This window comes from Mus caroli, unplaced genomic scaffold, assembly GCF_978045245.1.
Source record: "Mus caroli unplaced genomic scaffold, Mus_caroli_1 scaffold_2, whole genome shotgun sequence".
Classification (NCBI taxonomy): domain Eukaryota; kingdom Metazoa; phylum Chordata; class Mammalia; order Rodentia; family Muridae; genus Mus; species Mus caroli.
In genome coordinates, this window is record NW_028227257.1 from 143,237,690 (window position 1) to 143,252,848 (window position 15,159).

Genomic DNA, 15,159 nt, shown 5'->3' on the forward strand with positions numbered 1-15,159 from the left:
TTCTTTCAACACAGGGTCTTATTAAGTAGCCTGGGCTGACCTGGAGCTTGCTATGTACTTGAGGCTGGCTTCTAAGTCAAGAGTCTTCTGCTTCCCAAGTGCTGAGATTACAGGAGTGCACCATCACACACAGCTCTTTGCCCTCTTTTGTAATAAAATGACTAAGACACCATATAATATAAAATTCTAGGGTATGATTCGGTGCCTTAGTATATTTCATCCTTGTACATTCATTACCACTGATTCTAGAATATTTTTTTATCACCCCTATAAAGCCCTGAGCAGTTTGACTGTTTCCTCTCCAGACTCTGGAAATCACTGATTGACGTGCCACATCTATAGGATTTACCTGTTTTGGACATTTTAAATAAGTGAAATCATGTAATACATGGACTTTGTGTCTGGGTTTTTTTTTTTTTTTTGCCTAATTTTGTTTTTGTTTAATGTTCTTGTACTAAAGAAGGAAAGGATTAGTTTTGGCTTACAGTTTCATGTTGGTATAGTCCATCATAGATAGAGTAGATGGCAGGGTAGCAAGAAGTTGTCAGGTCTCACACATTATATCCATACTCAGGAAGCAGAGTAAACAGAAAGTGAGACAAGAATATAAAACTTTTAAGGTCTTGCCTCCATTGACTCATTTCTTCAAGCAAGACTTTACTTCCTAAAGGCTCTAGAACCTTCCCAAGCAGAACTATCAGCGATGACCAGGTGTTCAAACTGTGATCCTATGAGGGACATTTTACATTCAAACCTTAGAGGTTTTCAGGCTCATTCATATTACATACATGTTGTCAACTCTTTGTTATTTTTTTTTATGACCAGGTAATAATACTCCATTATATAGATATACCATGTTTTGCTTATCTGTTCATTAGTTGATGACATTAGACTTAATTTCATGTTTTGGCTATTATGAAAAATAGTTTGTTTAATTTTATTATTTTAAGCTTTAATTTTTTTTCTCTTTCTTTCTTTCTTCCTTTTTTTTTTTTTTTTTTTTGTTTGTTTTTCGAGACAGGGTTTCTCTGTATAGCCCTGGCTGTCCAGGAACTTACTCTGTAGACCATACTAACCTTGAATTCAGGTGCACCTACCTTTGCCTCCTGAGTGTTGGGATTAAAGGCATGTACTATACCATCCAACAATTTTTTGAACATCTTTTAAAAATGTGTATGAGTCTATACTTAGCAATTTATATTTGCTGTTTCCAAGAACTTTATTTAATCTGTTTTGCAGAAATGATTGCATGATTTTGTGGTTCTGTTGTCCTTATATGACTACTTAAGAGTTTCTCCATGTTCTTAAGCCCATTTGTATCAGGGCTTTTCTGCTTTTAAACTGAAAGTGCCCTAGACAAGGTCATGAGTAACGCCAGCATGCCTACATTTAGTAGTCAGTTTTCAGTCATTTGGTTTGATGTGAAAGCAGCAGTTGGCAGTTGAGTACTCTCATACCTCCTTAAGTACTCTTGGCTTTCAGGATGGTGTGTTGTCTACCTTCTGTCTTCTTTCTACTTCTTATTTTATTGACAAGTCCTTATCAGTTTATTTTTCCTTTGTTGTTTCACATGTTTCTTTTTTCATCTTAAAACTTCAAAGCTTATTGAGGACATCTAGACTTGTATGTCTTCAAGTACCATTTTCAAAAACTGCATTTACCTTGGCTTATAAGTTAGGATCTCTTGCTGAGATAATTCAGTTGGAGAATGTTTATTCAAAGTCATGTATTCAACTGCCTAATCACTAGGGTGTCTAATATACATTTAGAATGGAGCATGGTTGCAAATCAGTCTTTTCCAAAAAATGATCGCAAAATTTTATAGTCCCATAGGCAATGTGTGACCTTTCGGGTTCAGATTTCCATTAAAAATACACTCTACTCATGGGTCTTATCATTGTTGTGATGAAGGCAGTGCTATCCACTAGTTGTTTGGTTCAATAACCCATGGTTATGGGGTTAAACATATTCTTCTTACATCCTATATCCAATCATTTAGGAAATCCTGTGGCCTTACCACCTTCAAAATGTTTGAAAATGTTTACTAAATTGTAACAGTTTTGCTGAGCTGTCCCATCAGCTTATTTTCTGAGACCTTGCTTTGCTATACTGTCCAACTTCTCTTCCTCCTACCTTCTCAGCCCTGTGCTATTATGCTGTACTTGAATTAGCTTTTTTTTTTTTTTTTTTGGTTTCTCGAGACAGGGTTTTTCTGTGTAGCTCTGGCTTTCCTGGAACTCACTTTGTAGACCAGGCTGGCCTCGAACTCAGAAATCCACCTGCCTCTGCCTCCCGAGTACTGGGATCAAAGGCGTGCGCCACCACACCCGGCTTGAATTAGCTTTTTAGTCACTATCTGGATTTTGGCTCTGCTTCATTATGATTAGGGATTCAGATATGACCTAAAGTATTCACCACAAATTGCAGAGGCAGTTGTGACTAGTGGAAATAATCTCTTAATTTATTAGGTGCTTCCAATTTAGCATAGAAATGCTAGTTTTACTTCCCTACTGTCCTCTTTCTGAACTGTCTTTTGTAAAATACATTTAACATTTTGTTAACGTTATATTTAGTTTTTTTGTATTTCCTTTGTGTGCCAGAGAGCACACATTGATATATATGCCACAACCCACATATGGAAGTCAGGAGACCACTTGCAGGATTCAGTCCTCTTTCCACCTAAGGAATAGAATTTAGGCCCTAGGTCATCTCATTGGCCTCTAAATAAATTCAGTAATATCCAAAATTAAAGTCATATAAGTTTTTTCCTGCTTATCACTACCAGTGGTGTTGTAAAGTGTATGTGAGTGTGTGTGTGCGTGTATGTAGAGATCAGTGGACAAATTGTGGTAGTTTCTCCATCTACCATGTGGGTTCTGGGTATTGAACTCAGTGATAATCACTTTTACCTGAGGAACCATTTTACTGGTCCATGTATTTAAAAGCCTTTTTGAATACAAGAATTGGGGCTTTCGAGAAGTTGGCTTTCTGGTTTTGTTTGAGCTTGTATTTTGTCATTTTGACTTCTAGGATTTTTTTTTTTTTTTTGGACAGAGTTTCTCCGTATAGCCCTGGCTGTCCTGGAACTCACTTTGTAGACCAGGCTGGCCTCGAACTCAGAAATCTGCCTGCAGAGGCCTTCCGAGTGCTGGGATTAAAGGAGTGTGCCACCACGCCTGGCTGACTTTTAGGATTTTAAACATCAGATTTTGGTGTTATGAGATTTCAGCATTTGGATTAAGGCATTTGAAAATATGTTTTTTAGGAGTGTGTTTTGTGGATTATGACCAATAATGGTCTGGTTTATCTCTTTGTTAAAATCAAAGCTACTAGTGGTTTGTGTCTGAGGGATATAGGAGCTCATTTATAAAGGTTACTACAGGCAAATATTAAAATAGCTCTTAGTGAAGCTAAGTGAAATATGTGTACAAGTGGTATGGTAATATTTACATTTTTCTGAAAGATTGAAAAATTGAAAATAAAAAGTAAATTGAAAAAAAACTATTAGTAATAAGAGTATGAACTATCTTCTAAAGTTATTTAATTCAGCTTCTCATTTTATATATGGGGAAGCAAAGGTCTATGGAGATGAAACTTGTTATACACAAATGATTACTGAGGGTGTAACATGTTACTATTTTCATTTGCTGCTGCCCAAGGAGACTTAGGTGGCAGTATATAGGACACAGGCAGAGGAATAGGGATTCAGGGAAGAAGAACTCATTGGAGTTGTAGAAGGAGACACCTCTTACTGTGGCACATTTTATGTAGGTCACAGCTACACAGTCCGCATGGGAGGAGATGATCTGACCCAAAAGAGGCAGGACAGAAAGACTGAAGACCCAAAATGTTACTCAGTTTAACTCCTTTTGATGTCTTTTTTTTCTTCTAACCTAAATGCTCATCAACATTCTATGTTTTTAAATTTTTTTTTTTTTCTTTTTTCTCGAGACAGGGTTTCTCTGTATAGCTCTGGCTGTCCTGGAACTCACTTTGTAGACCAGGCTGGCCTCGAACTCAGAAATCCACCTGCCTCTGCCTCCCAAGTGCTGGGATTAAAGGCGTGCGCCACCACCACCCGGCTTAAATTTTTTTGTCACTTGATTATTTTGTTTTCCTTCAAGAATAAACTTGATATCATTGAAATACATATTTTAGAAATAAGAAGACCTGATTTCATGTCTTGACCTTGTCTACTCGCTGCACAACTTGGATTAGACACTTAATCCCACTAAATTTTTACCTTTTGAACTTTAAAAGTTACAACTTCCTAGTTTGAAAGGATGGATAGTGTAACACCCTCCTCCTCCTCCACCACCACCACCACCACCCCGGTTGTTGGGTGGGGAGATGTGGTTTCTCCTTAGTTTCTTTGGAAGTTTTTAAGGTTGTTTTCCTAAAAAAATACAGTTTTATATTTTGACTTTATTTGGATATTAATTGATATGATGTGCCATTTAAAATTTGGACAATGCATAGATTATATAGTAATTTGCCCTCTTAACTTATAGCCTATTTTAGTTGTATAATTGATTATATATTCAACATTAACATAGAGAAAGGTTTAAATGTTAGACATGCAGTAATATTAAAACTTAATGTTTGAATTTATTCAGAAACATAGCAGTTCTGAGTTCCTCCTTTTTTGGTCTTAATTCCTGAAGACCCCCCTCCCATCTCCTCTCTTCTCTTTTTCTCCTTTCTCTTTCTCTTTCTCTTTCTCTTTCTCTTTCTCTTTCTCTTTCTCTTTCTCTTTCTCTTTCTCTTTCTCTTTCTCTGTCTCTGTCTCTGTCTCTGTCTCTGTCTCTGTCTCTGTCTCTGTCTCTGTCTCTGTCTCTGTCTCATTTTTGAGACAGTCTCATGTAACCTAAGCTGGCCTCAACTAAATATGTACTTAGTTGAGGTTGATCTTGACCTTCTGATTCTCCTGTCCCAATTCAAGAAAGCTACCACACCTAGCTGCCTTCCTTTTTTCCATTTCCATTTATATAATATATGTAACATATTATATATAAATTTAAAAAGTATTTTTTTTGAGACAGGGTTTTTCTGTGTAACTCTGAGGACTGTCCTGGAACTTGCTCTGTAGATTAGGCTGGCTTAAACTCAGTTCTGCCTGCCTCTGCCTCTCCAGTACTGGGATTAAAGGCTCATAATAACTTTGTGTATATGTATGCATGCCTGCTTATTTGTATATGGACCATATGTATGCAAATGCCATGGAGGCCAAAAGTTAGATCCTTTGAAATTGGATTTATAGGCAGTTGTGAACTGTTGATGTTGGTGCTGGGAACTGAACCCATGTCCCCTGCAGTTATCAGCAAGTATTAACTCCTGAGCTATCTCTCCAACCCCTATATTCATGTTAAGTGCACTGAAAATACCATTCTTCTGTTTTCTGGCTTCACTATTGAGAGTGCTCAAAGATCCCATATTTGAAGGCAATTTTTAGAAAACCATATTTTAAATAATCTCATGAAATGTACATTTAATTTTGTTATAAATAAGGATTGAAACTCAGCTTTACGTGCTACTATCAAACAACTAGAAGATAGTAGATTAAAATCCAGCTCTATCAAAAATCAAACTGTACTTACTGATATTTATTGATCTCATATTAATGCACTGAGTTGGATTCTATATTTTGACATTTACTTATGGTTCTCAATTTATAGATTGGAGAAAAGCATGCTGTTGGAATATAAGGAAGGATATTATTAATAGCTAAAATAGTTGTAGATTCTATAGGAAAGATGGTGCAAAGATTTTATATTTGGACTTACTAGAGACTTTGTAAATGTGATAGGATTTGCTTTGAATCCCCAAGTTTGAGATTAAAATTTAGAAGCTGTTTTAGTCAGAAGTAGATGACATGATAGAGTGATGAGAGTTGAGAGGTTGAAAGGAAAATTTTGCTTCGGTATAACTGGTTTATAAATACTGTACCAAAAGTAAGATTGTCTGCAGTAATGCTTTCTAGGGAAGAACTTTGGATCTCTGTGGTTAATGGAGTAGGGAGTTCTTCAAGAGTTGTTTGGAAATGGAGTCTGGTATAGGTATATAGATCAAAACTTCTTCTTTTTTTTTTTTTTTTTTTTAAACACAGGTTCTCTTTGTAGTCCTGACTGTCCTGACACTTGTTCTGTAGACCATGCTGGCCTCAAGATCTGCCTGCCTTTGCTTCCCAACACCACTCAGTTTAACAGAACATTAAAAAAAAAAAAAAAAAAAAGGTTTATTTAGGGGTCTGCAGAGATGACCTATTTAGAGTGAGATGAGCTGTTAAGAGCGAGTGTTACTCTTGTAGAGGACCTGAGTTTGTTTCTTAGCACTCACGCTAGATGGCTAACAACCTGTAACTCCAGATCCAGAGGGATCTGATGTTCCTGGCCTTTTCAGGTGTCTGCATTCAAATGCATATACTTTTCTACCTACATATACATAATTAAAAATAAAAATCAAAGAATTTTAAAGGTTTTTTTTTTTTTTTTTTATGTGAATCTCTGTAAGTGTACTTGTGGACAAATGTGGCATGTGGATAGGTGCTCATGGAGACCAGAAGAGGGTATTGAATTTCCCTGGAGTTGACATTATAAGGCATTGTGAACTGCCCAACATGGGTGCTGAGAACTGAACTTGGTTCCTTTGCAAGAGTAGGAGGTACTCTTAAATGCTGAACTCTCTCCAACAGAACTTTCAAATTATGGCTTTGCCACTTTCTTATTTACATTATGGGTAATTTTTAAAAAAAACTTATTTGGGAGTTTTGACTAAGAACTAGCAACCATGTCTCAGCCTCACAGGTTTTGGGGTTATATGTGGTTATGTTTCAACACACTTGGCTGTTGTCGATAATTTGTCTTGTCTTGACTTGACTTGTCTCATCTTCTTTGTTTTGTTTTGTTTTTTTCGAGACAGGGTTTCTCTGTGTAGCCCTGGCTATCCTAGAACTCACTCTGTAGACCAGGCTGGCCTTGAACTCAGAAATTCGCCTGCCTTTGCCTCCCAAGTGCTGGGATTAAAGGCATGCGCCACCATGCCCGTTGTCTCATCTTCTTGTCTTGTCTTGCCTCTTCTTGTCTTGTCTTTTCTTTTCTTCTCTTTCCTCCTGTTCTCCCCCCACCCCCTTTTCTAGGTTTAGTTTTATGTGTGTGTGTGTGTGTATATATATATATATATATATATTTTTTTTTTAGTAAACTGGTACCTATGGAACCAGAAGAGGGTATCAGATCCTCTGGAGCTAGAATTACAGATAATTGTGAGCTGCCTGATAGGATTATGAGAACTGAATTTAGGTCCTCTGGAAGAGCAGCTAGTGCTCTTAAAACCACTGGTCCATCTCTTTAAATCCCACTATCCTATAAAAATCTCCAAGTTTGGGTCTGTGAATTATAATTAAAAGTCCTCATTAATTGTGTAAAGATTAATGTGTGCATTGTGTTTACAATAATGCCAAGTAAATGGTAAACAGTGTTCTACATAATATTGTTATTGTAATTAAATGCTTGTTAATATTCATTCCAGTGCCTACAACATGGGAAATCACAATTCTGGTCACCAGCAGAATGTATATAGGATACATATTTTTAACCAAATTTTATTTTCATCTTTGTACCTAACTGGGAGTGTAATACCATGAAATTGTATTAACTGTAAATAATGATGTGATTTGTTTAGAGTCTTTCCATACCACATTGGAATCTTTTAAAAAAATAATTTATTTTTATTTTATGTGTATCGTGTTTTGTCTGCCTGTGTGTCTGTGTGAAGGTGTTATATTCCCTAGAACTGGAGTTACAGACAGTTATGAACTGCCATATAGGTGTTAGGATTTGAATTCAGGTCTTTTTCAATATCAGCCAGTACTCTTAACCTCTGAGCCATCTTTCTAGCTCACATTGGCATTTTAAAATTGCATAATTATCATTTCTAGTTCACATTTCAGTTAATTCATTTTGTAGATAATAATGAAGAAAACATTTTAGGTTAAGAATACTTAGTAAAAAGAGAGGGAAGAAGTTACTATTGAATCTGTGATGAAGCAGTGTATCATGGAAGGAGGCTTTAAAGTTGACATAGGAAAAATTATTAATTAAAGCAATTATTTTAGTTGCCGGATTTAGAAATGTTATCCAAAGGAACTGTTTAAAACTGCATGAAATATATAAAACCTGAGGATGCTAATCAAACTTCTGTCATAAGTAAGAAACATAAAGATTGCTGTTAAAATTTTATTTCAAGGGAAATAGTATAAAGCCATTGAAGCATCAGGACTGATAAGCAAGAATTACATTTAAATTAAGTATGTTTGTTGTTGTTTTGTGTGGTTTTTTTGTTTTTGTTTTTGTTTTTTTGAGACATAGCTTTTAACCTTGTGAGCAGTGCTGGAAAGGGGAGTGAATACTGACAAGAGCTGGAAGTTAAGATGTATTATTGAATGGTTTAATGATATATATATTGTTTTTTGTTTTTGTTTTTGTTTTTTTTTTTGTTTTTTTTTGAGACAGGATTTCTCTGTGTAGCCTTGGCTGTCCTGGAACTCAATTTGTAGACCATGCTGGCCTCGAACTCATCAATCCACCTGTCTCTGCCTCCCACTAATGATAATTTTTAATATTTAGCACTTTTGTATAATGAAACCTTTTTTACTTTTGTCAAGGTGCAAACAAAACAATTTTTCTTTTAAATTGCTAATTTAGCCTTATTGGGTGTTGAGAGCTAGATTGCAGGTTCTTGAGTCAGTTTTGCAAAGCTGCCTAATTAAGAGAAATATTTGTGTTTATTCAGATAGTTGGTCATGCTGTTCTGCAGAATACCAGCAGAAGATTATTTAAGAATTAATACTGTTGGCTTGTTTACCAGGGGTTGGTTTACCCTTCTGGGATAAGTGTGATTCATCAAGTGCAGGGGACAGGTAATACTGTAGCACTTAACTGTTTTTTGACTTATACTCCTCTTTTTCTTTTGGTCAGAATTTTCACAAGATCTGTAAATTCTAAAGATAATCTCACAGCCTTTTAGTGAGAATAAACAGAATAAACAGATGGTATGGATTACACAGTTCAGTTGCTGTTTCATGCTTAGGCATAGTTTAAAGAAAAAGATGTCAAGTTGAGCTTTTACAGATTATTATGCAAAATTAAATGCACACCTGCTTTTTCATACACCCCTGGAAACATTTGATATGAACTCAGGATTCTAGAGACATTGACTGCATGGATGACTGCCAGTACCAGCTACATTGTAGTTGTAGAAAGGCCATTGAACATGTTTGTGTATCTGTGCTTTCATATTATAAAATATATTTATGCTAATTATTCTTTCTTCCTACAACTTTTCAGTACTTTTGTGGTCATTAAATACAGTGCTGTATAAGAAAATACTTTGAGAAATTCTAATTTTTCCTTTGTGCCAGGAACTCTTAATAGCGTAGAAAACAGGTAAACAATAAAGTTTTCATGTACCAATGATATATCTGTTTGAGACTAATACAGCAGATATATGTTGAAGGGCGATTCTATTGTCTATAGACTGTTAAGGAATTGGGTTTATGATAATGTGCATTTGAGCAAATTCCTGAGATGATGGGGGATGGAATTACATGGTTATGAAGGATAAAATACTACAAAGATAGAGGTCTGAGGGTAGGAACCGTAAGCAGAGATTCCAGTGTGGATGTAACACAGCAAGTCAGGATAGTGAGGAGGCAAAAATGGGGAGTCAGACTACTGGAGATTGATAGCCTTTATTATTAACAAGTGTTTACTCTGACATAGGAAGCAGCTATTAGAAAGTTTTAAGCAGAGACATGCCATAGCCTAATTTGAGATTTTAAAAAAAGAAACTCCGTGTTCAGAACAAATACTGTGTGGGGACTTAAGACAGGTTGGAACCAATAGTATAGTTCACATGAGGGATTTGGTGGTAGAAGATGGGATTGCTCAGATATTAGACAGCCAGAAGGTAAACATGAAAGGATTTTTTTTTTTTTTTTTTTTTGGATGGATCAGATGTGGGATGTGGGAGGAAGAGAGAAGTTAGGGATGATTTCTTTGTTTTTGTCCTGAGCAGTTAGAGGGATGGAGTTGTTGAGTAGCTGTCACCAAGAAGTAGAAGGAGAAAGAAAGGAGGAGGAGGAAGAAGAGGAAGAGGAAGAAGAAAAGGAGGAGGAAGAGGAAGAGGAGGGGAGGAGGATGAGAGACCTAGCCTAGAAATGAACTCTTGTTGTGTTTGTAGAATTGATACTAGGTAGGCATCCAGGCTTTTCTGGTTATGTGCTTGTCTTGGAGCCTGAAACTTGGGTTGATAAAAATTTTGGAGTCTTTAGTGTACAAATGGCATTTTCAGGAGTGTAGCTGCTGAGTTCTGAGATACCTATGGGTCATGACTCCTTTGGGGTTAAGCATTTTAGATATCCTGCATATCAAATATTTACATTATGATTCATAACAGTATCAAAATTACACTTAAAAATAGCAACAAATTAATTTTGTGGTTGGGGTCACCAACTATATTAAACGGTAAAAGCATTAGGAAGGTTGAGAACCACTGACTCAGTTTTTTTTTTAAGATCTATTATTATAACTAAGTATACTGTAGCTGTCTTGAGACGCAGTTGTCAGATCTCATTACAGATGGTCGTGAACCACCATGTGGTTGCTGGGATTTGAACTCAGGACCTTTGGAAGAACAGTCAGTGCTCTTAACCACTGAGCCATCTCTCCAGCCCAACTCAGAGGTTTTAAAGATAAGACAGTAGAATAACTTATAAAGTTGGGAGAGAATAGAGTGACTGACTAGTATCGTGGATGGAAGGATGATACCAAGGGATTAAAAGTGAGACAAGTTAGGAACACTCTATTCTGTCACCTGCTGTTAAAATGTCAACTAAGAGAATTCAATCATTTATAGCACTAAACATAATGCAAATTCTAGGGAATCATGACCAGACCTGTTTGTAGAAGTACTGTGGCTACAAGTTGATTGGGGGTGGATTTTAGAGGAACATGAAAGGAGGAAAGAGTCATTCAAAAGTATAAAAAATTGGGCCCTTAAAAGGGGAAGAGAGAAATTGGTTTGTAGCTATAGCCATGCAACAGGTCAAGATTTGTGAAAATTTCTTTGTAAAGATGGGTGCCATTGTGATATGGGATTGCTGATAGAAGATGGTCCAATAGAATGGAGGAAATGATGCAGATGACAGGAGTTTTAGGCTCATTTTCTAGATACAAAAGGATGGGCATTAGTATAGTAGTATTGAAGTTAAGAGGATTGTATTAGGAGTGGAGGCAGTTTATTCCTAATACTAGGAAGAAAGGGAAAAATACACGGTTTAAAATGTACTTCTTCTGGGCATGTGGAGTGAAATAGGAAACAGGGTGACTTGTTGACTTCGAGGTGGTAGGAAAAGCTTTTCATGTTCAAGAGAAGATATAAAGAAATCATTACGATTTCAGAAAGTTCAGCTATTCAAGACCCACACAGAGACTCAACTTTGGCTTTCCCATGTGTGCTGTGGCATGTGCCACACTTTCCTTTCCCCTTTACACAAAATAAAAATGTAATAAAAATAATGAATGAAAAAGTTGAACATTTAGCTTTTTTCAGTAAGATTCTTGTTTGCCAGTTAGCTGGGGCAGTCCTTGAACACTGGAGCATATCTTAGAGCACCAGATTTCTGGTAACCACCAAGGATCTTGTTTTTCCTAATACCAGGATAGTACAATAGGAAATTAGCGTTTTATTTAAAAGAAAAACTTATTAGTATACCCACTTTTGTGGAACCTTCTGGTTTTACTGAAAACTGCCATATTTACTAATTTAGACTTTTCTTAAATCTGTGTCCATATTCAGCTTGCTTACTTGGATATATAATAAATATCCCAAAGTGGGTCCTAAATTCTCAATCTCTCTCTCTCTCTCTCTCTCTCTCTCTCTCTCTCTCTCTCTCTCTCTCTCTCTCTCTCTCTCCCTCTCCCTCCCTCCCTCCCTCCCTCCCTCCCTCCCTCCCTCCCTCCTCCCTCTCTCTCTCTCTCTCCCTCCCTCCCTCCTCTCTCTTTGTACACATGGTACTGGGACCTGAATTCCTGAGTCTTACTTTAAGAAGAACCAGTGCTTGGAGCCATTTTTCCAGGCACAGATTTAGCTTTTTAAATACCCCCAGGGGTATAGCACCACCTCTGTTTGAGGGAAATCTTTCTTATTGAGTCTTGGAAGGTTAAAACTAATTGTTAAAAAAAGACCCACTAGTAGCCAGATGGTGGTGGCACATGCATTTCTTATTAGTTTGCTGGTGAGTCTCCTGTTCCTCCCATTTTTAGCTTCTGAAGGTTACTGATGATATAGCTAAGAGGCTTGGATTTAACCAGGCCTACTATTCTGTCAGGTGAGAAAAGGAATTGCTGATGTGAATCTCAAATGATGATTATAAAAATTGAATTGGGTAAGGGTTAGAAGTGAGGGTGTGAAAAGAGAGGAACTGTGGTAGCCATGTTAGACTATAAGTACTGACTTTAGTGAGGAGTAGTTATCTAAAATAGGAAAGAAAATGAGGACAGGATTATAACATAACAGGCCAGACTTGTAGAAGGGTCATCTTTGTGTTTTTAAAATTCCAAGATTTCTGACAAGAATAGAGCTGAATATGTATCAGTGAATCACTAAATATTATCCTGGGGCATCGAGAAGAGGTTTTAGAGAACTTTCTAAGTCAAACAATGTAATTTGTACTGATGGAAGAAGGGCCAAAAGTTTACTGAAGGCACTAGGAGTAATTGCTCACCACCTACATGATAAGATGCTGTCCTTCAAATGAATCCTCTGAATGCTACAGTTAATAGCATTCTTTAAGGATAGGATCTAATGAGTTCCCCAAGTATAAGATGTACCTAGGTATTATGAAGATAGAGGTGTAAACAATTTTAGTTAAAATCCAACAATAGAAGTGTCATAAAAGAGTTTAAAAGGTGTTTGGAAGAAATACCTTATATTGTCAGGAACTACTTAAATTTATGGAGAGGCAGATTTGATCTATATCTGAATTTATCTGTTCCCTTTATGGCCTGGAACTACAGCAGTATGAGAAGTGGCAGGTAGAGAATTTTGTTAGCGTTCCATCTTTTGTTGTTGGTTTTTTGGTTTTTTTTTTGTTTTTGTTTTTGTTTTTGTTTTTGTTTTGTTTTGTTTTTCGAGACAGGGTTTCTCTGTGTAGTCCTGGCTGTCCTGGAACTTACTTTGTAGACCAGGCTGGCCTCAAACTCAGAAATCCACCTGCCTCTGCTTCCCAAGTGCTGGGATTAAAGGCGTGTGCCACCACTGCCCAGAGTTAGCATTCCATCTTAAAAGACCTTCGTTAGATGCCATTCTTACTTAGCTAATGAAAAGTCATTGAGGTTTTGAAGTGGTACCTGAGGTTTTCAAGCATAGACTGAAGTGTTGGGATTGAGTAGTATAGAAGACTGAATTCCTGTTTATGGCAAGACTACTTTGTTAGTATATAGGGCTCCCAAAGAGTTATCTTTGAATTAATTAATAGACATCCATAGTTGAAAACAGTCTAAAATTTGGGATTTAAGCCATGTATGATAGCACTTGGGATGCTAGGACAGGAGAACCAAAGTCCCAGACCAGGACCAAGAAACTATAGGGAGACCATACTTATTCACATAGCTCAGGAATTTCATTTACCTGCTGCATTCATTATCTTCTTTTTTAGATCTTGAGCTTTCTATCGTTTCTCCAGTTTCTGAGCAGCACAGTTCACGTTTTCCTTTTTACTTCTCAGGTCACGCTTACCCCCCTTCTATAATTCTATCTTGTCTCCTTTTATTTCCCACACATTAGTAAACCCACTTTTGTGGAACCTTCTGGTTTTACTGAAAACTGCCGTGTTGACTAATTTAGACTTTTTTTCTTAAATCTGTGCCCATATCCAGCTTGCTTACTTTGAATATATAATAAATTATCCTCAAGGTGTCCAAAATTATATTTCTGATTTTACTCCTACATTCTATGCTTCTTGCACATTATTTACAAGCTAATTGCACAAGTTAGAACCTTTGAGGTTGAAGAAGATAGTTAGTTAGGCTTAACATGTACAGAGTGTTTCCTTGTCATTATTCCCTAAAAAAATACAATATAATAATGATTTATAAGGCATCTCTATTATATATTATAAATGATCTAGAACTGATTTATAGTATATGAGGTCATTACACCCTATATATCACTTTATCACAGGGACTCCAACATCTGTGGATTTTGTTATTAAGGGGGTGTTTCCTGGAAGCAATTCCCTAAAAATACTAGAAGTCACTGTGCTGCTAGACTGATCACTAAGTATTTGAAGTGGTCTCCTCTTCCCATTCTCTGTCCCCCACAAGATTATTAAAAAAAAAAAAAAAGCTGTGTTCATGTATGTGTGCCTTTGTGTGTATGTGCATCATACATTTGCATGTACCCATGGAGGCCAGAGATGCCATATCCCCTGGAACTGGAATTATGGATAGTTGTGAGCCATCTGCTGTGGGTACTGGGAACCAAATCCAGGTCTTATTCTTAACTTCTGAGCCATCTGTTCAGCCATCAAAGAACTTTTTATAACAGGAATCATAGCTTGTCATTTCTCATACTTAAAACTCTTGAGATCAATTTTCCAAAGATATGTGTGTGTATGTATGTATGTGTGTGGGTATAATATATGTATATATGAATGATATCTTGTCTTTGTAGAGGACTCTATATTAGGACAGACTGATCAGGACTCAGATTTGCCATACACTTGGTGATGTTTTTTTTTTTTTTTTTAAAAAGACAAGATCCTACCATGTAGCTCAAGTGTCCCTGAACTGACAAACCTGAGTGTCAGGATTATATGTTTTTATGTTTATGCTACCATACCTAGCTGTCTTTATTTGATGCCCTTTTTGGGGGTGCTGCAGGATTTTGCTGTATAACCCTGGCTAAAATTTGCTATATTTTTGTACACCGAGTTTTTTAAAAGTTTGTTTTGTTTTTCTAAGACAGGGTTTCTCTGTATCTCTGGCTGTTCAGCAACTCATTCTGTAAACCAGGCTGGCATGATCTACATAGAATTCCACTTTCCTCTGTCTCCCAAGTACTTTGATTTAAAGGCATGTGTCACCGCTGCCTGGCATA

General features: G+C 36.6%; 1 protein-coding gene across 4 annotated transcripts in view; it reads left to right on the forward strand.

Annotated features, from left to right (window-relative positions):
* Positions 1 to 15,159, forward strand: part of Strbp (spermatid perinuclear RNA binding protein) — a 121,001-nt gene that overhangs the window by 31,691 nt on the left and 74,151 nt on the right. The window contains exon 1 of one of the 4 annotated variants that reach the window (XM_029474578.2): positions 8,895 to 8,917. The exons of the other annotated variants lie outside the window; for them this stretch is intronic. The gene's annotated coding sequence lies outside the window, so the exon portion shown is untranslated. Of the gene's footprint in view, positions 1 to 8,894; positions 8,918 to 15,159 lie in introns of those variants that run through there. 4 annotated transcript variants of the gene reach the window in all.